The 22,796-nt window shown below is 39.9% G+C and overlaps 1 protein-coding gene across 46 annotated transcripts in view; it reads right to left on the minus strand.

Annotated features, from left to right (window-relative positions):
* Positions 1-22,796, minus strand: part of ZBTB20 (zinc finger and BTB domain containing 20) — a 513,065-nt gene that overhangs the window by 199,687 nt on the left and 290,582 nt on the right. For 2 of the 46 annotated variants that reach the window (XM_083609097.1, XM_083609075.1), the window contains one exon: positions 13,825-13,960. The exons of 43 other annotated variants lie outside the window; for them this stretch is intronic. The gene's annotated coding sequence lies outside the window, so the exon portion shown is untranslated. Of the gene's footprint in view, positions 1-13,824; positions 14,163-22,796 lie in introns of all 46 variants that reach the window. One more of the 46 variants, XM_083609073.1, reaches the window with a different exon arrangement.

Genomic DNA, 22,796 nt, shown 5'->3' on the forward strand with positions numbered 1-22,796 from the left:
TTGCAAAACTTTGACCCAAACTCAATATTTTTATTAAGGTGATACAGACTGAGAATGTTTGTGTGGGGTGTGTGTGTGTTAGGGGAGGAGAAGTACCTCTGGTGGGGGACACGCTATGCTCCTTCAGGGGTACTTTGTCCACCTTTGATCCCCCACCCTGCACTCAGCTCTCACATGTGGCTGCTAGAAGCTGTAATATGCAACAGCAGCTGCACCTTGGGAATGGCCTTGATTGGCCAGTTAAACCAGATGAGGGCAGCCAATGGGTCTCAAACCCTCAGCGGATTAGGGGCTTCCTCTGCATACAAAGATAAACTCTGGGGGATTGAGTGGACAAGACCAATAGTGGGTCCAATGGTCAAGAAGGTTTCTGTACGTGCTGTAGAGGGAATTGCTTGTCAGCCTGGGAACGTAGCCCATCTAGGAGAAGGAAAACTCTGATGCTAAACCTCCGCTGCTTTGCAGGATATCTTTGAGAGAAAAGGCCAAGGGGTAAACACTACACAAATCCAGAGTGGAGTCTCTAAAACAGTTGGAGGGTGCCTTCTATATCTCCTCCCAGCAACTCCTGCAGCCAAGCTGGTGCCAAACGTATTGCTCTGCTTTCCTTTAGACCACATCAGCGAAGCTGAGAGGAGGGTCTTATTATCTTGGCAGCCCAGGACCTCATGCACACTGCCCAGGCTTGCCCCCAAGGAGGTCACTTCAGTGCTGCTTACAAAGTGGACCCCTCCCCTGGAGGAGCACTCCATTGTCTCTAGAGATAGACAGATGTCAACAGTATGTGTGGGGGATCATTCTGCAGAGCAAAAATGGAGCACACTCTGAACTAAGGACCGGCAAGGGAAACCTCATCTTGCCCCCGTCTATTAGTCACTTTACACCTTACCAGTTTGTACTAGTACTGTTAAACTGATTTCCTCATTTTCCATTCCCCCTTTGCCCATTTGTTGTATGCCTTGAATATCTAAACTTTAAGTCTAAGGGCAACAACATTCTCTTTTCTTCTCTTTCATTCTTTTGATGTGAGTGAGCCACTTTGGGAGGCAATATATACTGTTGCAAATACACAAAATGCCAGCTTCCAGCACATACAATCATTTATTTGTAGAACTGTAGCATTGAAAATGACTCCAAAGGTAATCTTGCCCAAGCCCCTGCTATGCAAGAATCTCAGCTAAAGCATCCCTGACAGATGACCATCCAACCTCTGCTTTGAAACCTCCAAAGGAGGACAGTCCACAACCTCCTGCAGGAGACCATCCCCCTGTCGAACAATTCTTACGGTCAGAAAGTTTTTCTGTATGTTTAGTCAGAATCTCCTTTCTTGTAACTTGAAGCCATTGGTTTGAGTCCTACCCTCCAGAGCAGGAGAAAATAAGCTTGCTCCATCCTCCTCCCAGTCTTTTCCATGCTAAACATTCTCTGCTCCCTCAACTGCTCCCCATAAGACTTGGTTTCAAGACATTTTATCACCTTGGTCACCCTCCTCTGTATACCTTCCAACTTGTCAATACCCTTCTTTAACTGTGGTGTTCAGAACTGAACACGGCACTCCAGGTGTGGTCTGATCAAGGCAGAATAGAGCAGGATGATGATCGTGACAATATACTTCTGTTGGTGCAGCCTATGCACGGTTAATAACATTGGGGATTTTTGCTGTTCCATCTCACTGTTGACTCATGTTAAGCTTGTGGTCTACCAATAACTCTGGATCTTTTTCACAAATACTACTAGCAAGCAAGGTGTCCCCCATCTTATCTTTGTGTACCTGGTTATTCCTGCTTAAGTGTAGAACCTTACATTTGTCTCTATAGTACTTCATTTTGTTAGATTTGCCCCAGTTCTCCAATCTATTAAGGTCATATTGAATCCTGATTCTGTCTTCTGTAGCATTACTGTAGTTACAAGTCCCAGTTTGTTGTTATCTATAAATTTGACGAGCATCCCCTCAATTCCTTAATCCAAGTCGTTTAGTTGAACAACAGGCCCAGGACAGAACCTGTGGCACCCCATTTGTCACTTTTTTCCACGATGATGAGGAACCATTAGTGAGCACTCTTTGCATTCAGTCAGTCAACCAGCTACAAATCCACCAAATAATTACTTTGTCCAGCCCACAATTTATGAGCTTCTTCATAAGACTATCATGGGGGACACTGTCAAAAGCCTTACTGAAATCAAGACACACTTGATTTCACAAGACACACTTGATAATACATGCACTGTTATAAACAGGAGTGCTTTCTGTATGAAGGAAAATTGTAATATGTCATGGCGTGACTCCACCCTACATTTTGACTGAACAGGGTTACACAACTTGCAGAGTTTAAGAAGAGATATTCAACAACTGCTCAATTTTTACACTATTACACTCTTCTGGAAAAAGTCACTTGATAGTACCAGGAATTATGCATCTACCCCGGGAAGACTTGAACAGAGGTCTGGGAAAACTCAAAATGTTTCTCGAAATAAAATGAAAGAGCTATCCTGCAAACTAAACAGCTGTGAAGAGCAATTTCAACTGACCCTGCTGTACAATGGTGCTAAATGTAACCTACATTCTAAGGGAGGATACAAGTTCGGTTAGACACGCTGCCAGCTGTGAACAGTTTATACCCAGCAATTATATAGTTGCACAAATGGAATAGATGTTTTCTCTGTCTGTATACTGTAAATGTTTACATGGAGTGTGATGTTGTAATAAGTGCCATCAAGGCAAGAAGGATCTGCTTCCCCATGGGAAAAAAATAAAATCCACATAGATTCACTTCAGTGTTCTTTGGGCACCATATGATTTGGTGACTCCTACTGATGTTAGTTTTAAAGACAAAAAATGTATTGTAGATATAATTCAATAAAGCCCGTATTGTCAAGCTATCTTATTGGCAAAGACAGTTTGTGAGATTTGCAAAGCTGCACACTATTTCACGACATTTTTGATTGGCCTAATAAAGGCACCACCCTAATATGGATGTTAGATTTAAAATAAAAATTAAAATGGGTCAACATGGCTACCTTTACTCTTAGTGTAACTAGCATGGGTCCTTTCCTCTACTCCCAGTTAACAATGCCACCATACAACAGCACTAAGACGCCCAACCCCAGCATCGTGTTTGCTAAAAGCTTCTACAGATTTTGTGGTGTCATAAGACTGGGAGGACAGACAGTGCTCTCTTTAAGCAAATATCAGGGAGTACTGCAGCTTAGGATAGTTCCCATTATCTGTGCACAGAGCAACAGAAAAAGAAACAGCTACAGAATAGTACAAGTCAGATTTCAAAGGGTCGTAAAACCAACTTCCTTCACCCCAGCGCAGGATTTTCCCTTCTCCAGCCTAATCTCTTTGTTGTGTCTGCCCTCATCAATGAGCCCATTCATGCCCCATAATCAGCTCTGATTAGTGTTGCTTCACATCAGTCTCTTCCTCTTTCTTTTCTGCTCTGCCTGTAGAAGGATTGGAATCAGCTTCTGCACACCCCTCCTTGTTAAAAGCTGCACCTCTCCTGCTGACTTACTGCTCTCTCAATCAAAAGGGCAAGAGGAAACAGTTGGGATTCATTCTTCCCCCTTTTTTGAGAAACGGCACAAATGTCAACTTCCTAAGAGGATGTTTGGCATAGCTGAGTTCAGTCATGAAATGTACAAAGTCGGGATGATCAAAAGTTTGAAGGGCTGCCCACTGCTAGAGAGGAGGGGGGGAAAGAAAATGGGATCTCTTCTGTAGTTTTAAAGGAGACATGAACAGACTGCCTTCACGAGAAATGCTTCTTCTATTAAACTGAGACTTGGCAGCAAAATTCAGCTGCAGATCCCAGCAAAGTCTGTGCCTATTTTGATTAGGAATATTTTGACTGGGTCTAGTATTATTTATTACTGCATATATATATATATATAGATAGATAGATAGAAGGATAGAATATCTACCATACACATCAGAACAGTTTATATTCTCAGGGATGCTTATTAGAGAGAATGCACACATGTACAGTATTTAATTTTGTTAGTCACTTTGTTTTCATTTTAAACACTCTGGATTACTAATTTGTTTTCAGGGTGTTTTCCTTTAAAAAAATTTTTTTTTTAAAAAAGTCTCGTTAATAGAAGAAAAATATGACATTCAGCTTGCAAAATAGCACTTCCCCCACCCCTATGCTTCACTACAAAATCATGGATTTTAATGTCACTATGACCTACTGTTTTTGGCTGCAATTCTTTATCTAATCATTTACTAAGTCCTGCAGTCGTCAATGGGAGTCACCCACACGTAACAAATAGCAGGCGTACATTGTATGTCTACATACTAGCCTACAGACATTGTTCGGGGTTTAACCCCCGCTCCACTAAACTGTACCTCATGTTGTTTTCATAAAACTACAATACAAAATAATTGGTGGAACTCATCATCACAAAATGTGGATGAGGGGTACTAGCTCAGATGGCTTTAAAAGCGTTTTAGACAAGTTTATGAAGTTCCACCAAGAGTTACCAACCATAATAATGAATTCTAGGTAGTCTGGATACTAGAAGCAAGCTGAGTGCTGTTACCTACATGCCCTGTTCCTGGCTTTTCCAGATGCTTCTGGTTGGCCACTGTAGGAAAGAGGATATCGGGCCAGTCTTAAACGGATCCAGCAAAACTATTATTCCACTCTTTTTTAGACTATAAAGAGTCTATATGAAAAGGCACTCATTCTCAGATAAATTTGTACAATTGTTTTCTGCTACATAACTTAAATATTGCAGTGAAGTGAGAAAGGTATGGGTGATTTCTCTAGGGAAGGAAGTGTTTAAACACTAGTTCGGCAAATGGCGTTGGCATATTATTGCTTCTAAGCCTTACAATTCCCATCTGTAAAGTGGGAATACCAATGGCCTGCATATGACACCAGCCACGCTGGCTGGAGCTGAAGGGAACTGCAGCCCATAATATCTGAAGGGCACCAAGCTTGCTACCCCTGTGCTAAAGACACGTCAGCACGTAGTCACTAAGGTCTAGGGAAAATTTATTATATAGGCTTGGAGTTTCAAATTTTCTTTGCTTTTTAATTATTATTAGCTTGCTGCAAGCCTTCTTTTCTAGACCAGACTTGGTATTTGGCCTCCCAAACCTACGGCTCCTTCATTTTTTAAAGTCATTTATACTTTTCTCACATCTTCAAATATACTTTTATAAGGGTCTCCAAATCAGCTATGCAAATCTCCACCTGGCTTGTCATGGTCCTGAAAGGCTGAAAGTTTTACATGTGAGGACATGGAGATCAAACAATGATTGTGCCATATATGAATGTTGTGCAGCAGAGATTTGAGATGGTAAATAGGGTCTACCTTGGCAAATGAATGGGAAGCTGAGCATTTCTAGAGCTGGAAAGTGACATGTGAGATGTAGAAAAGGAAAAAGGGTGTGGGATATTAGAGGAATGAGCAAGAGCTTAAAATGCCATCTGTCATCTGTCAATTCGCTGGGCAGGATCCACCTAACAAGCCCTGTCAGCAGAATCCCTGCACAAGGACTTCCACTAGCACAACAGGGCTTTCCCATCCTCTCCTGCCCCCCATGCACCCTGAAATTGGCTATGGGGAGGTCAGGAGAACCGCTACAACTGTGCATGGGGGTTGAGGGCATGACCATTCTGTCTGGCAAGCCACAGTGCTTGCTGCTTGCATTGCTGGAACATTCATCCATGGTACTGTTATGAGTTTGTAGGTGCCTTGACTACCCTGAATTCCTGGGTCTAGTGGGTGTTTTAGCTTAATCAATGCTTGGAGTATTGAAATGGGCTGCCAGGTGCTGGATTTGCCAAAGTGCTAAAATACAGGACCAAATCGGTTTTTCAGTACTCAGGAAATCACCTGGGAGAAGAACCATCAAGGAGAACAAAGGCAGGTGATGGGCTCTCTGCCAGTCGGCATATGGGTGGAGCCCTGCGCTGAGCTCTGGGTAGAGTTTCTAGGAAGGAATTTTTCAGGATTTCAGTTGGGGATGATGTAAGCTGGAGAAAAATAGTCAGTCTGTTAAAATACATCAAGCTGGAGAGAGGGGAACAGAGCACGATGTGGGCTGACAGTTTGAATCGGAGTCTGCAGCAATGGGAGAGATGGGACGCTCTTGGAGTGTAATGCTTTGAACTGCTCCATCATAGGCTCATGTTGTATATATGTGTAAATAAACCATAAATTATAAAGACACCCTAGTCTCCACTGTGCCTCATTGTCCAAAAGGAAACACAGATCCCGGGTAAGCAACTGGAGCTCCTGGAATCTCAGAGTGCTGTGAAGAGTGGGGTGGCAGTGTTATGTAACAGTATAATGTTGAATTTCACCCATCATATTCAGCACTGGGTGTAAGAAATATGTCTCATTTTTAAGCTAACATTTTCTTTACGCCAGATTTGCTTGATCACAAGTCAACAGCTCCTTATCTCACTATAAAGCATCTTGCCCTATACTGCTCAAGGATAAATATATCATTTCCTCCAAAATATAAAAACGTTCTGGTTCTGCAACAACCTGCCCTGACCCTCACTTACTCTAATTTTTATTATTATACCCTTGTTTACAGCTTTAGTTTCCCAACCAACAGATAAGTACTGTTCACTTAATTGAGCCCTGCCCTAGAGCACACAGCATCTCAGGAAGAGGATGAACACAGAGGCAACACAAAAAAGAAAAGTGCTCCTGTACCTTAGTTTGCTTAGCAAGCTTGAGGACACAAAGGATATCTTAAAAATTGAATGTACTACTATCGTCAACTACTCCGTTTGCTCATAATGTTATATAACAACAGGATATAATGATCAGGGTAGATATCTGGATAGTAGTTATATTTCTTGGTGGCACAGCCTGGAAATGTCACCACAGGGAAAGTAATTTTTCTTTTGCGTGTCTACATACAAACACACTGCATATCTGAAATTCACTCTCACCTCTCCTAGTGTGATATCTCATTAACATTACAGTTCCTATAAAGAGATTAAATCAAGGCTACAAAAAGTTAAGTGCCTTCATATAGCCACACAGCAAATGCACTGAAACAAGCAAGCCTTTTGGATTTCTTCTGCAACTAAAAACATTTCACACCAACTACAATTTCACTGGAATCCAGAGTAAATAATAAATCACAGAATTTTATAATTGGAAGGCATCATGCAGGTCATCTATTCAAACCCTTTCTTGGCTGCAGGATCTGCAATGTAGGTTGCCACTGCAGCATCCCTGACAGAAGCTACCCAGCATCTGCTCCTGCAAAAGAGAGCTCCTGAAGAACAATGGGTAAATCTGTCAATTTTGGTTTCTTTCACTTTCTCATTTTTCCAATCTTAAGTACAGTTCACCACATTTCCATCTCAGTTTGCTATAAAAAATTAATTCAAAATCGTAAAATTCATTAGCATTTTAGTGTGAATTTTTCCTTACACATATCTGTATGCAGTTTTGCTCAATATACAGAATTTTGCAGAGCTAGTCTCTCTAATAAAATGCACCTTCGTGATATTTTCATGAATGTAAGCATTTAATATGCATTTTTGTATCCATAATGTGGCTGGAGAACTGAACTGCAACATTCAAAGAAATATGAATTTGGAAGGATGACTGTTTCGTTTCACACATTATTTCAGAAGGAGCAAGTTAGGTAGGTTTGCTTTTAAATGCGAACTTAATTTATTTTCTCCCGCATCCCTACTTCTGAACCAGCTTTTGTCAAGCAGTTCTTGTCATTAGGAAGTTTCTCCTAATGTTCACTAGAAATCTAGTTCCCCACAGAGTTATACCCATTGCTCCCCTCTGGAGCAATAAAGGACATGTTAGCTCCATCTTATGCATTACAATCCTACACATGCTTGAAAATTAGTTTCTATTAGCTCTATAGCCTAATTTTTTTAAAACACACACATACACACACACACAGAGAGAGAGAGAGAGAGAGAGAGAGAGAGAGAGAGAGAGAGAGAGAAACTAAGGTGCGGTTCTCCAGTCTTTTACACATGCAAACAGAAGAATTATCTAATTAAGATATTTTCAGTGAAAAGTTTTCTTTTCCACGGTGTGCGTGTGCATATGGTGTTTATAAACTGTCTTTTAACATTTAGATATTTTATTCATTTTTCCACATGGTACAAGTAGAACACATATCACTGTTGGAAAGATACCAATCAAATAGCATGGCGCTGAATCTAAGGAACTCTAACAACAGAGGGCTGAACCAGCAGCATAATAGGGAGCACAAGACACTATCTTTTGAAAGCAATACAGAACCTTAGAGGAGGTGCTTAATACACAGAGGGTAACACTTTATCAAGCTTTAGCCCTGTCCTCTGAGGAGGAGCAGGTGGAACAAAACAGCAGATATGTGTACTTCTAGCTACCGCAAGAAGCTGTTGGTCACAAACATCTGTACCCCAGGACCAGAGGTCTCCACACCAGTTGATTGGGTTCTCGGCCCACTCTCAGATTCTGCTCCCCAATCCCCTTCAGAAGCATAAAAATAGATGAGATGATAAACCAAAAAGAGCTTCACAATTGCCACATGAGGTGTGGGAATAACAGGCAATCCCCTGTCTGAAGGCCAGGAAGTAGGTGAGCTTCCAGTCTGAGCTGTTTCACTGCCGAAGCAACAACCTCCACAGAGTTCCAAGTTCAGCCTTTCTGAACTGGGAAAATAGGCACATTTCATTTTTAAGATCTAAGCTCTGGTCACAATACTCATAATCTGGACCATACACTGGTCACAGCTTATATTAATCATTGAGTCACAGGAAAACTCAGCAGGACTTAGCAGCTAAATCATTTTGTACCACAAGATGGTAAATGTATGGATGGATATGAAGGCTGCCATAAAACTATGTTTTGGAGGATCAGAAAATAGCTCTGCGTTCACACACTTCCACCATGGTTATGGGCTGTAGTCTTCATGCAAACCACATTTTTCCAGTTTGGATGTTATACTAATCAAACCAGGAACTTACTTATTAAGCTAAGTGTGTGGTGTGAGAGCAGGGGGAATGTGTACTCCCAATCCTCCAAATGACGGATTGAAGGATCAGAAACCTTACACGTGGATCAGTTAATGGTATCTATCTACTCACTGGATAGGTTATATATCTGTAACTTACAAACAGAAAAAGTGCCTTGGATGTTAGCACTTTCCCCAAGAAGAACCAATAATAGCAACTTCCTTTCCTTAACGCAAACTTATTTTGTCAGGATTTCAGATTGTGCATGAAGATTTGCTTTATTGGGCTATTTCCAGGTAGGTGTTTATTGCGGGATCAGCGCTCCTCATGCATGCAAGCTTTTGGCAGCATCTATATGATGTCATTGGGAATAAAATGGCAGCCTGTTTCCAATGGAAATCCAGCAAGTTCTTCAAAAAAGCAAACAAATCTGTTACCATAAACTTGCTGCACTATTTGCCAATTAAGACCCCATCTGAAAGCACCCCAAGTCCCACCTTTTTTAATGATCGCTTCCTTCACCCTGTTTGTATGGGTGGCATTTTGGAGAATCACACCACTCTGCCTACTAAAGCCATTTATTATTTGTAGGAAGACAGTGGAAAACTTTAAGCACATGCCTATGGGCAATGCAACCCTGAAGAAAAGGGCAATTACTGCTAGGCGGTATTCTCAGCTTAAAACTCCTATGATTTAAATAGCCACTTGAGCTGTGCTCTCGCAGTTTACCATGCCAATAGAATACCTAAATGAAATTACAACCTTCTGATATGCAGCAGGGTTCCCATTCTTTACTGTGTAATATACACGGCCGGGAGAAATTGCATGACAGTTTGCTAAGGCAGAATATCACAAGAACGTTCACCCCCAACATATGATTATGCTTCTTATTTCCTGGAAAGCACATCTAATGACGTACGGCACGCATGATACCCATGTTTTGGAGAACTCGAGACATGTGCCCTGAAGTATACTGCCACAACCCTTCAGCAACACAGCTCCTCTGTAATTTGCACTGACTTTGTTTTGCCAGCAGCGTTACCCCACGCTAGCATGGGATCATAATAGAAAATCCTAGAACATGCAGAGAGGAAAATAAAAGCAAATAATACATCTATGGGGGTATCTTATTAGATGCATTTATTAGCCTATTTTATCGTACCAATCATTAAAGCATTATGAGGATCTCCCCTGAACTCAGGGGAGTTTCAAGGCAGCTTATGATTCCGCATGTAAGGCTGCTCTTAAAAAAGAAAAAAGAATCCCCACATACACACCAGAAGTTAATGGAAGAAGTTAAGCTTGTTAAAACACACACACAATAAACATATGACTACACAGAAGAAGATAAAAACAGTTTCACCGCCATATACTTGCCCAAGCTGACATAATAGGTTTTATCTCCCACCTGTTCCTCAAGTACTCAAGACAGTATACATGGTCTTCTCCCCCTTTTTATCCTCATAATTCCCTTAACAACTTGAGACCAGTCGACTTGCCTTACCCCACATGTTCTCACTCAACTGCTTTGATTGGTGGAATTGGCACTGCTACAGGTGCCACAGTCTGCATTTGTAAGAAATTGATTGTTTATTGTGGCAGCACCTGCACTTTGGGACTCCCTGCCTATTGAGTGCTTGCTAAAGCCCTTCTTGTTCAGACAAGCCTACCCAGATGCTGAGAAAGTTGTTAATCTGTGTTAGTATTTTAACTTTTGTGTGTTTTCTCACTTTTATTGTTTTATCTTTTTGTAAACTACTTTGAAGTTTTTTTTACAATAAAGTGGTGTATACCTTTTAATAAGTAAATAGATAGATAGTGACCCTGTGAGGAGGTTTAGATCAAACTTTTTCTCTCTGGGAATTAAAATTTGCTTGCATCACACTGAATTTTTTATTGATAAGAAATACGTTGGAAAACAAAAAGAAATGCTTGTTTTGTAACATAGAACACTACTACTTTATAATATGATCATGGGACATCCAGAAAGTATGAAACAATTCAGCTACATATTCTATTTTTTTTTATTAAAAAACCCCGTTATGATACTATACTATACTATACTATACTATACTATACTATACTATACTACAATGAAATGTTTTTATTTTTATTTTTGGGGGATTGTCCTTGAATCGTTCCACCACACTTGCTATCCTCTCATGCCACACCCGTTGTGAACCAAATGATGGCAGAAATGTGACTTGGCCTGACGGCCCCTGTTTGGGAGATAGGTTTGGTGGCCTCTTCAGAGACTGTTGCCAAACTCAGCATGAGGGTTCCCAAGGTGAAAGCAGTGGTCTTCATCACTGTTGGGATGTCAGACACCAATATAAATAAAGATGGCAGACCGAAACCTGCCTTTGAATTAACTTCCCCCAAATATTTTGATGGGACCAAGCTAGCAAATTGCACTACTCATTTAAAAATCACAATTTTGTTTGGTTTCTAAAAAAAATTATGGCCAAGCACTTTCTATTAGCATAATATGAAATATATATGAAAAATTGGGGGAAAATACTACCTTTCTGGGCTCCCTGGCTACAAAAATGGCAGAGAGAAACAGTTAACCTCACGTGGTTGAACAAAACAGAACAATAATAGCCTATTTTCATGATGCAGATTCAATGCTACTTGTTTCCATGCTCATTAATAACTTAGGGAAAGAGAGAAGCAACATTTTCAGTTTGATGGAAGTGTTTTGAAGGAGCACATATTCACTACATTTCAGGGCATTTGTTTCAAGGCAGTGAATGAGAGTTCACACCAAATCTGTATACCTAACATGTTTTGTGTGTCTTCACCTACAGATAGCACAATGCTAAAAGACAGGAGGTCATAAATCATTATAAAAATCCCCAAAACTCTACTGATTCCGATTGGAAATAAACCATGTGTCATTTGCCAGAAAATATGTACCGTACTGTTTCCACTATCTGATGTATACACTTTTCGGCACTAGTGGAGAAACCCTTGAACTCTCTCAAGAGCCTCTTTCATCATTCACAAAGCATTATTTAGCTGTGGAACTCAGAATTTCCATAAAATTAGCATTTGTATACTGGTTACAGTTCGCATCAATAAAAATGGTATATACTACTTAGAATTAGTTTACTATTTTCTTGGTGGCAATTAGGGCATAACCCACATTAAGAAGTAGTTGCACTCATTGTGCTGAGTGACATCCAGTGCTCCCCCCCTTAAAAAAAATGTTTAGGGGGGTACTCTAATTTTCCTACTCATATTGAAATACTGCCCCACAATGAGGCCAAACTTAGATTCACAAAATGTTTAGGGGTATGCGTACCCCTGCATACCCCCAGAAAAAGAAAGCACTGGTGACATCTATAATATTTTTACATAGCAAAACCATTCTGTATAGATGATAGGTTTTACGTATATTAACTAATAACTGTTTTTGAATTTGGGTGGTACTGCCTTGTCTCTGAGTGCGTTTTGTAGACATCATGGTGTGGAATGATTTCCAGGAAAGCAATCATTCAGAAGTATTTTCCAGACAGAAGAAGTGCTTCATATTTAGAATAAGACCATTCATTCACCTAGCTAGTAGAGTCTACTCTGTCTCATTAGTTCAAGTGATTAAAATATATATTTAAAAATATTTAAAGACTGCAGGTGTTCCCTTTCAACTGTATTTCCCCCCTCTTAGCTAAATATAACATGAAATTTGTCCTGCCTGTTCCACATTTGCAAACACTGATGTGAATTTGCCTTATGTGCAGAGGGTCCCAGTTTCAATTTCCAGGCAGGAATGAGAAAAAATCCTGTAGGTCTGCTGCCAGTCAGAGTAAACAATGCTGAGCTAGCTGGACTAGCTGACATAAGGCAGCTTTCTATGTAGCAATAGGTATTTTTTAATTGCTTGGCCTCTGAATAAGCATTTTAATTAAATCACTCCATGTATTTTATTTTTTAAGGTTTGGCTATGTCTAAGTTTTCACAACGTTTATAGGTCTGAACATGTTTTTATGGGCCAAAGTAGATGTTGCAAAACTAGCACATGTATCAGACTCAAAATGTGTGTGTTTAAGAAGAAGAAGAAGAATGAAGCAAGCATGGAAGGCGGCAAATTTGAATGGATGAGCAGGCGAAAGGGGAAGCGGCTGTGCAACCCTCTCACCTTTTCCTACTCAAAATCCCTTCCTCCATCTGCTTTTGAACCTGCAGGGAGAAATACAGGTGCCAAGCATGCGTCTGCATAGAAGATTCCCACAAAGCCTCACGTGTGAATTATTCATATCATCTTATAAGGAAAAAGAACAGAAGGGTGAAGAGTTAATTTTATTTTATTTTTTTTAAAAAAACCCTTCATGTGCAAAAAAAAAAAAAGGAACTCCGATCTATAAACGAACTACTTTTTCCCTCTTATTCCCAAAGGTTGCTTTTATAGAAGCATTTTCTTTTACTATGCATTCACTGGAGAGTTCCTTTTCTGCTTGGCTGGGCAATCAGGTATTCAGAGCATAATGTAAATGCTCAGAAACACAGGCATGAAAAGTTGCCAGACAAAGAATCCAAGTGAAGGATTTAACATTTTCTTTTCTTCCCGACCCCTTCCAACAGCACACTCCTGTCTCCTACAAGCACCTTGTTAGCTACTGCCAAGGCTGACACCCACTGGTGACAGCAGGAAAACCCACCATTGCAAGCGAAAGTCAACCTAAACAATATTGATTGGTCTGTCACTAGCAATTAATGTAGAGTAAAGCTTTCTCAGCTCTGTTAAAACTGCTAAAATCTTCAGCCTCTAGTGTGATAAGAAAACAAAACAAATATTATATTTCCTGCTTTGCTTCGGAAGCACCAATAGCTGCAGCCACTTCACAATGTCTGAATCCTCATCACTCACCACCACGGTTGTAGTTCCTGTTCCAAGTGATGACGAAGGAGCCTCTCTGCCTCTTGAGAGTGACAAGGCTTGGCTGCTTCGCCTGCCTCAGCTTTTTGAGTTCACAAGGATCCACAGGGAGTGCTGAGGCAGAGAACTTAGGGAGGGGAGAGGTGGGAAGGAAAATCACTGGAGCCTCTTAACGATCAAACTTCCACTAACTTAGAGGAAATGTCTTATAAATAAACAGAAAAAAGCAAAGCCCATTCTGTCCTGCCAGAGGAATGTACATTATTGCCTCTTGATGGAGCATTTTATACAACACCAGAGACGCAACCGTGTCTCTCGAAACGGCGTCTCTGAAATTCAGAGCGCGGGGGGGGGGGGGAGAAGGAAAGAAAGAAAGAGTGTGTGTATATGAGAGACAGAGAAAGGAAGAAACTATAAAAACAAACAATGCTGGGAGGTTCATGCAGTTTTCAGTAGGAAAACAAACTGTCCAAATTCAACAGCCTACTAACTTAATTGCTTTAGCACTAATAATCACGCAAGCAATGAATGTATTTAAGTCCCACTTTGCCAATCTAGGACTTGTGAAGTTCAAGGCAAGGGACAGGAGAGGACAGATAACTATAGAAAGTATTGATAGTATTGATAACGTGCCTTCCCCCTTCCCATCTCCAAATCCGGCCACTCGGGGATTTTTTTTTTTAATTTATCAATTGTTCAGTCACAATTCAGAATTGCTTGAATACAGGGGTAAGTATAGGCTAAGCACAGTGGTTAAATGTCAACTGCTTTGGAAGAATTGTGAAGACGGTACTGGTTTTAGATAAGGGGGTACACAATACATAGACGGTCAGGGATATGAAGAATGTAGGGAGGACTCCAAAAGCTGCTGCTGCGGGTGTGATCTTGTACTGGGGAAAACAGGGACCAACCACTTTATTCTGTGGGGTAGTTTGGAAGCAGAATGAACTGCTGGGCTGACTTCCACTGCTCTGCAGCACCACCTTCACAAACGGTAGGAGGGCACTTTCAAGCACAGAATAGGTAATCTGAGGAACTCGTAGGGACCCACCTGACCTTATATAATTTCTGTTCCTAGTATGTGCCCTTAATATGAGCAATGAATTACCCAGTGTGGGCTGAGCTATCTGCAGAATTGTTAGTCAGACTACCATCAGCGAGTCCAAATAAATGCTATTGTACCCTGACCGTTTTTAAGGAAAGGGCTGGTACTGTGATGTTTTTCTTGTAATGATCTATATGTTTTAATAGATCATATTTTCTATTAACGTTTAACTGTTTTCTCATTATTATTTTTAGAGCTAAGCTGCCTTGAGTCCCTGTCAGGGGAAAAGAGCGGTGTATAAGTAAACCTAAACATAATAATACCGTAAACAATTTAAAATTCTCACATTCTCAAGGAGCAAGGTGGTTAGTCGCCTCCTCCCAAGCAGATTGAAAACATCCTTAGGCTGCATGAGATAAAAGTATCCATAGCAAAAACAGAACACAGCCTTGGAGAATTTAGGTGCTGAAATTTCATCTTTACCCTTTGTTTGATACCACCCTGATAAAGTAAAAGTTAGTCTTGACTATCCCATGGGAACACTGGAAAAAGTGAGTAATGGCTAACAAATCCTATTGTTATTAATGGGCCATGAGCACAATTAACTTTAGCTGGATTAGGATCATTACGTTTCCGAACTTAGGAGACAATTTATATACAGTACAAGCAAGTCAAGTTTTACTTCACTGAAATAAAAACTGATGATTGTTCTTTAAAAAGCACTGAAGGGAAGAATGAGTAAGAACCTAAAGTAGGAGAAACTGAGTTTTGAGAAAATATTTTTAACCTCAGAACTTAGAAATAGAGCCAATGCTACCAAATGAAAGTTCATATTAGGCTAAGTGGATTTTGAACTTACAATGCCTCAATAATAATTTTTGTATGGGTATAAATATAATTTGGCCCTTTGTGTATAATATACATAAACACTACAAAACTAAATTAACAGCCTTGACATTCTGAGTATTTATTATTTACTATTATAGAGCATGTGTAAACAGAAAGAGGAATATCAGGCAGTGAGATACCAGCAACTATTGGGTCAACCAGACTTTGAAAGAATGGATGCAGGTTTTCTAATTATTTTCTTTTTTTTTAAAAGATATTTATTGAGATTTTACAAAAACATAAGTTTACAAAATAGAAAAAGGTCATATAAAAAGAAAAAAATACAAAAAAGAGAACATAGAAAAATACATAAAAAAGAAAAAAGAATAAAAATACAAAAGACAAAAGACAAATAGCTAAAAAAGAATTAAAAACAAATCCGTTTTTTGTAACTTTAAACTCATTAGCTTATTTCCTTGGCCTCCTCACACCTCCCCTTTTTGTATTCCCATTTAAATAATCAAATCAGCAAATCCTTACCCTCTTTCATTTATCTTAACTCTATATCTTAACATATTATAACTCTATATTTTCATCCATTATCAATTCATTTTTGCATATTCTTATTAACTTTGTTGCTAATGCCACTTATTTTCAATCCAACATCATTTTAACATTCATTAATTTTACAGTGTTTCTGAAGATAGTCTTTAAATTTCTTCCAGTCTTCTTCCACCAACTCTTCTCCCAGGTCTCAGATTCTGCCAGTCATTTCCGCCAATTCCATATAATCCGTCACCTTCATCTGCCACTCTTCCAGGGTGGGTAACTCTTGTGTCTTCCAATACTTTGCAATAAGTATTCTTGCTGCTGTTGTTGCATACATAAAAAAAGTTCTATCCTTCTTTGGCTTGGCACCAATTGGCCGACTATGCCCAGGAGAAAGGCCTCTGGTTTCTTCAGGAAGGTATATTTAAATACCTTTTTCATTTCATTATAGATCATCTCCCAGAAAGCCTTAATCTTTGGGCACGTCCACCAAAGGTGAAAGAATGTACCTTCATTTTCTTTACATTTCCAACATTTATTATCGGGCAAATGATATATTTTTGCAAGCTTGACTGGTGTCATGTACCACCTGTAAATCATTTTCATAATACTCTCTCTTAAGGCATTACATGCCGTAAATTTCATACCGGTGGTCCACAACTGTTCCCAGTCAGCAAACATAATGTTGTGACCAATATCTTGTGCCCATTTGATCATAGCAGATTTAACCGTTCCATTTTAACAGCAAGTTATACATTCTTGAAAGTATCTTTTGGGATCTAACAGTTCTGTTTCCAATTTTGATTTTTCCACCTGGAAGCCATTTTTTAAATCCAAATTATAGGCCTCTCTTATTTGATAATAATGAAGCCAGTCTCACACTTTATCTTTTAATTTCTCAAAACTCTGCAATTTCAATTTGTCTCCTTCTTGTTCCAATATTTCCCAATATTTTGGCCATTTGGCCTCCATATTGAGCTTTTTCTGAGCCTTCACTTCCATTGGTGACAACCACCTTGGGGTTTTATTTTCCAGTAAATCTTTGTATCTTATCCAGACATTGAACAATGCTTTCCTGACAATATGGTTTTTAAATGCTTTATGTGCTTTAACCTTGTCGTACCACAAATATGCATGCCATCCAAAAACGTTGTTAAAACCTTCTAGGTCCAAAATGTCTGTGTTCTCAAGAAGCAGCCAGTCTTTGAACCAGCAGAATGCTGCTGATCAGGTTTTCTAATTATTTTCAACCCTTCTTCAGATTTTGGTGCCCAACTATTTAATTAACATTTTGCCTATATCTGTGTCCTCCTTGCACTTATGATGCTCAACCAAGTTAACATCATACTAACAAGGCAACATGTATTCCACTTTTTTCTATTGTTCTGAAGTTCCAAAGCGTTAAGAAAAGTTTTTAAAAAGTAAGAAGACTTGTGTCTGGAATTTTATGACCATGGCATTATTGCAATTCCTGTCTTATTGTTTGGAGCTAAGAAAGTTATGGAAACTGTGTTTCTAAGCACATACAGTATATTTTCAGCTATGGATCAGGCCATTGGCAATAGGGTATTTGTACTTATCAGATATTCCTGAAAAATGGCAAATCCAGATTAAATAGGAAAGAAATGTGGGACAGCATTTTTATGCCAATGATGCTGTGTGGATGCTGAAGAAACATGAGAACTACTCTCAGAGTAAACATGAGTCTGGAAGCACTCTATGCTAGCAGGTAAACAGGAAATGCATCTCAAATCATTCATGGACATAATTAAGATAAAATTTATGGTACGGTTTTGAGGCCATTATTAAGTTATTATTTATACCTTTCCTCCAAGGAGCTCCATGAAGCTTACATGGTTCTCCTCTCCACCCCAAAATCCATTTTATCCTCACAATTCTGTGAGGGAGGTTAGGTTGAGAGATAGTGACTGGCCCAATATCACTCAGTGAGCTTTGTGGCCAAGAAGTAATTTGAACCCTGGTTTCCCTGGTCCTAGTCTAACACTCTAACCACTATACCACACTGGTGGTGATGACCTTTTGTCCAATTAGTCCATCTAAACTAGCAGTGATTGGCATAGTGACCTCTACTTCCAAACGTGTGGCTCATGAGTAATTGGTACTTTGATTCAGACTGATGATCTCCTACCAATATGCTCAGTTGGAAGTGCCCTTACCTGCAAACAGTAATAATGAGATTTATTTCCAAATGAATGTGTCATAGGTGGAGGCCACAGAAAGTAAACACAATCAGAGCAGTGCAGAGTTTCTTGAAGAAGAAGAAGAAGAAGAAGAGGAGGAGGAGGAGGAGTTTGGACTTGATATCCCGCCTTTCACTTCCCTTAAGGGGTCTCAAAGCGGCTATAATCTCCAAACAATGTTCCTCCCTCACAGCAAACACTCTGTGAGGTGAGTAGGGCTGAGAGACTTCAGAGAAGTGAGACTAGCCCAAGCAGCTGCATGTGGAGGAGCAGGGAAGCGAACCCGGTTCACGAGATTACGAGTCCACCGCTCTTAACCACTACACCATGCTGGCTAAGCAAAGCTAGATAGCTTTCCAGGATGACAACTAAAGGAAAAGGGGAAAGATATTGTTTCCCCTCTTTGGGATTCCAACATGCTAAAAAGAGAATCGGAATCATGTCATTTCTTCCGCTATCACCTATGGTGCTGCAGTCACAGCTCCAATTCACATAACAATAAGAGACAGGAGGGCAATCACGTTCCTTCAGTGTGCTGACATTTCCCATTTGTGCCCTTCTTCAAAGTTTTAATTTGGTAAAGGTGCTTTGCAGCTTGTCTTTTAACAGGTCACAAATAACTTGGGATGCAAGATCTCATATTTCATTTTCTCCTGCTGGTGCCACTAAATATTTCATCTACCTTTAAAACAGCGGACTGCTTTAGAAGGCCCTATCTCCCCCCCCCTTATCTGCACTGTTTGCACACTGGTTCAGGGGATTTGTTCTTCAACATTAGATCAGTTTGCTCATACCTAATTAAGTAAAAGTAATCAACAAGCCATAAAACAGCTCAACGCTAGGTACTGTATTTGCTTTGGAGACAGTTTTAAAAACATATGTGAGATGTATGTGTAATACACAAGGCCACAGAAAGAGTCGCTTAGCATAAAGATGTCCCTTCGTACATGGTCGAGATTTCTCTGAATCTTCAGTTTCAGATTGTAGTAATTTAGCACATACTCTGCTGGGTTGTTGTTTTATTTTTGGGGAAGGGGCTCATTTTACAAACGCTTTTTCAATATATTCTAACCCTTTTACAGTCAACAGAAAAATAGTATTGTGTATATAAAGTATTGCCCTTGCATGCCTGAGGGTTGGGGGTAAATTCTCCCCAACCAGTTTCCCACTTCCCTCAAGAAAACTCGTGATTTGCTATCCTGAATCTATTCATTCATTCATTCATTCATTCATTTATTTATTTAGAATTGAGTACCATTGGTTTGAACAGGACAACTCCAGAGTAAAAAGTTTGCCAAAAAGAGCTAAGTGCCTTATGTCTCTTCCAGTTCCTCATTTACAAAATGAGACCTATTTCTTTTCTTCACATGATCACCATGTGGATACCTGGAATCTTAATGGCCAGAGACAATAGTGAGTAACAACGAAGAAAATTCTGCCCTTTAAAACTTGCACACCTTTTTGAAAACTACTGTAAATAGTTTAATATTTGTGTCGCCTGCAGCATCACACGTTCTTCATCAATATTTATGATACATGATAGATCTGTCCTATTAAACTAGGAACCGATAATCATTTGCCCTTTGGATATATGCAGTGCACTGACTGTGCTTATGTTTCAAGCGGCTGTGCAAATTCTGCTGTACTTAGCTGCCCATAATTTCACCTTCCCAGAGAAACTATCTTAATCAGCAGGAGGTAAGAACCACCACATATGTTCATTGCACACAAAATGGTCACCAGGTGGGGGCTCCTTGGAATTACATCCACATGACAGATGTTCTGTGCTGCAGGCTGTTTTTCTGCATGGAATATGGTCACCGCTACCCCACAGATAATCTCCACATCACTGCAAAGCATTCCTATATCTAATTTATAGTGGCACAGAGGCCATACACAGGGTCCTGCTCAGAGTACTCCAATGATTATGTAAGGTAGTTGGTAAGAAGGGACAGGGACTTATTGTGCCTAGCACCTTGCCTCTGCTCTCCCTCGAAATCTTCATTGTGTGCTTTCTTTAATACATTCTGGAAAGCATCTAGAACTGCTGCTTTTACCTGTTGCTTTTAACATGATTTGATGCTGCTTTTCTCAATTTTTTGTTATGGGCCTTTTTCTTATTTCATATACAGTGGTACCTCGTATTGCATAACCTCCAGGTTACGGAATATCTGGGTTACGGCCACAGCAAACCTGGAAGTGTATACTTCAGGGTTTCGCCACTCACGCATGCGCAGAAGCGCTCTGCAGATGTGGCGCCTCTAGTTACGGATTTTTCAGGGTGCGCATGGCACCCCGAAATGAATTAAATCCGTAACCAGAGGTACCACTGTATTTGAGCTGCCTCATAAAGCTTTCTGTTAAGATGTGCTGGGTTCCAAAATCAATAAATAATATTTCGTTTTCTTCCCTTCTTCCCAACTGGTTATTAACTGAAATAAATAAAAACTAAGTACCTTTGGTATATACTTGCTATTACACATTAATGGTTTGTCGCATGAACATAGGAAGCTGACTTATCCCAAGTCAAACTATTAATTGACAGGGCTCGATGCTGTCGCCTCTGGCTGGTGGGCAGCTTTACAGGGTCTTTCAGGCATGTACACCACTGGCTATTCATTTCGACACATCTGTATTCCACTTTTTAGCCAAAAAAGCTCTAGAGCAGCTTATAACTCAATGAAAAGCAAACCACTCCATGCCTCCTATCTTTCTCTTTGCTGCAGCCTGCTCAAGGAAAGGTAAAGGCACCTGGTTTCTGAGTAGAGCTCGCAAAACAGTCTTGCTCATCTCCTCTCTCTCTGCTACAACCTGTTCAAATGGTTGCTGCAAAGTGGTAGATCTGGGAGAACCAAAGGCAGCTGGTGCCTCAAAAGAATTGATGTGATATCCCTGCTTCCTTTCTCTTCCTCTGCTGCAGTCTGATGTGATCCTTTTAAGTGCAAATGCCGGGAATTGAAACTGGGGCTCTTCTTGCATGCAAAGGATATGCTCTACCAGTAGTCCCCTTAATCTGACCCAAAATTACATAGTAAAAACCAGATTTGGGAATATTTCACAATGAAACACTCTGCACTGCACTAACTCATGACCCAACAATTAGAGCCTCTTTTTATTATAACAAGCACTCTTTTTTCAGCTCATAGAACTGAGTAACAGCAATAATATCACAACTCAAGGCTACAGCAAACTTTCATAGTAACCAGGGCAAGGGAGCCATTAGCGAGTAGAACCTAATAGAAATATTTGGTAGAGATGGTTTCCTATGTGTCAAAGAACAGGAGAAATGTATTAATAGGATAAGTTTAAGTCTGCCCTGTCTACTTCCTTGAAAAATATGTTTTAAGAATATTGAACATGCAGAATGTTCTTTCTTCCGGTATAACCAACTGAAACAAAATGAACTACGGACTTTACCTACCAGATAAAGAATATAGATACAGAGAGCATGGAAGAGCTTTGCATTATTATCAAGACATTTATAGCACCAACATAAAATGTTTGCATTTTAAATGAAATATGCTACCTCACCTTTTTAATGATCTGCTGCATTCCTTTGCATGGGAAACAGTTAACAGGATATGGTCTGAAGGCACATGCCTGGGCCTGGTCAGTGTTTGAATGGGAAACTTTCTGGAAACCCTATGAATACTACCTTGGGTTCCATGATGAAATTAAGAGTCTTATGCTCTACCTATTGAGCTATGTTAGAAAAGGCATGTGGCAAAAAAGGGAAGGGGAAAACTGCCCTCCTCACCTGCCCTGGCCAAAATGGGCCAGGAAGGATTTGGAAGAAGCTTCACCAAGGAATCCCACAACCACCATCAAGAAGACACAATTTATCTACCCATGAAGAAAAAGCCCCCTGTTCACTTATAATTTAAAGATAGGAAGAAAGAAAATGAAGGAGAAAAATACAAAGGTTACCCTATGTCCCTGAACTCCCTTTCCTAAATCATTGTATATATAAAACTGGGTCATTTAGATGAGAGGCATCAGTCATGTTTTGGAATAGGAAAGCAAACAATTTTCATTCTATTGTGCACTTGTATTTGAAACCAACTTTTCTGCTGTGACCCTCTATACTTACCCTGTCTGTTGCTCTAACCAGCAACATGCCTTTTCAATCTGCCTTCCTGGGGTCTGCATTTGATTACAGCATTCATGTTCTATTTAGATTCTTTTGTACCATGCCCTGTGGTGCTAGTACGAAAGGTGTTATTTATAAAATGTAATTCTGTTGTATTGCAATTTGGATTCAAAGAGGACAAGTAATATAAAATACTTAGTTTATTTAATAATTTCTTGGATTTATTAAATCAGGATCTTTACAAGATTAG

Source organism: Podarcis filfolensis (genome assembly GCF_964270895.1).
Source record: "Podarcis filfolensis genome assembly, chromosome: 4".
Taxonomy (NCBI): Eukaryota; Metazoa; Chordata; class Lepidosauria; order Squamata; family Lacertidae; genus Podarcis; species Podarcis filfolensis.